This window comes from Elephantulus edwardii, unplaced genomic scaffold (genome assembly GCF_000299155.1).
Source record: "Elephantulus edwardii isolate Elephantulus edwardi_28Jun2011 unplaced genomic scaffold, EleEdw1.0 scaffold00034, whole genome shotgun sequence".
Lineage (NCBI taxonomy): Eukaryota > Metazoa > Chordata > Mammalia > Macroscelidea > Macroscelididae > Elephantulus > Elephantulus edwardii.
The window spans coordinates 4,088,452-4,089,579 of record NW_006399784.1 but is presented as its reverse complement, the minus strand read 5'-3'; positions in this window follow the sequence as shown (position 1 = coordinate 4,089,579).

The window sequence follows — 1,128 nt, the reverse complement described above, 5'->3', positions numbered from 1 at the left end:
TTTTTATACAACAAAGAATTAATTAGATACACAATTATCTGAAAGTATACTTTATAACTGATAGGGAGAAAGTATGCATTAATTCATTTCTAACAATTTTAACACTGTAATTTTATTGTGAAAGATGAGGAATTCAAAGTACAACTAAAAAATGCAGTTATAACTTAGCAAATTTTGATGTCAAGTTGAGCACAACTCATATCGGCCCTATAAACAACTGATTGAATCCTGTCCTATTGTGTGCCATCATCATGATCTTTGAAACACTAGAGCCCATTTCTGTAGTCACTGTGGTCTTTCCCTCTTCTTCTGACCCTCCACCTTCCAAGAATGACATCCATTTCCAAGGAATAGTCTTTTCTCGCAAGCATTTTAAATTTTGTGAGATGTAATTTTGCCATCCTTGCTTCTAAAAGCATTCTGGTTGCACTTTTCCCATACCTGCTTGTTCTTTTGGCAGTCCAAAGAATATTTCTAATCTCCTCCAACACCACAATTAAATTAATTCTTCTTCTGTCATATTTATCCACTTAACATATATGTACATAAAAGAAACAGTTTCCCATTTGGTTCTCACATACTAATACATCACTCTTGACTTACATGACATCTGTCAACAAGGTGAGTGAATGTGATTTCACAGAATTAAGAAATAACACATGGATTTGAACCCAAGGCCGCTTGATCTGTAGTCAAATGTTCCACCACTAAGGTTAAAAAGGTGATCCTATAGAGTGTGGACATTATTGAACAATATCGCACACAATGTGACATTCTTGTGGCATTCTTTTTGCCCCAAGTGAAGGTTGGCCGAGCAGACTTGCCAGATGAACTGGGGTCTCGGGCCCAGAGTTTGCCAGCATTTGGGTATTCTGGTATGGTGAGAGACTGAGAGGTCGTGCCATGCCTAGTGTCTTGGGAGACTTAGTGTCAGACTTTCATTGTTTTTGTTCAAACATTCCTCAATAACATCAACATAGAGAGTGATCCCTTGACCCAGTGGCCAGAAAATAATGCTACCAAGCCAAAGGTGGGTGACTTCTAATCTGCTTTTGTTCAAACATTCCTCTAGTTCATATAGCCCTGGTGTGTCCACTTGCCATACAGTAGTAACTTGTGGTTGCTGTG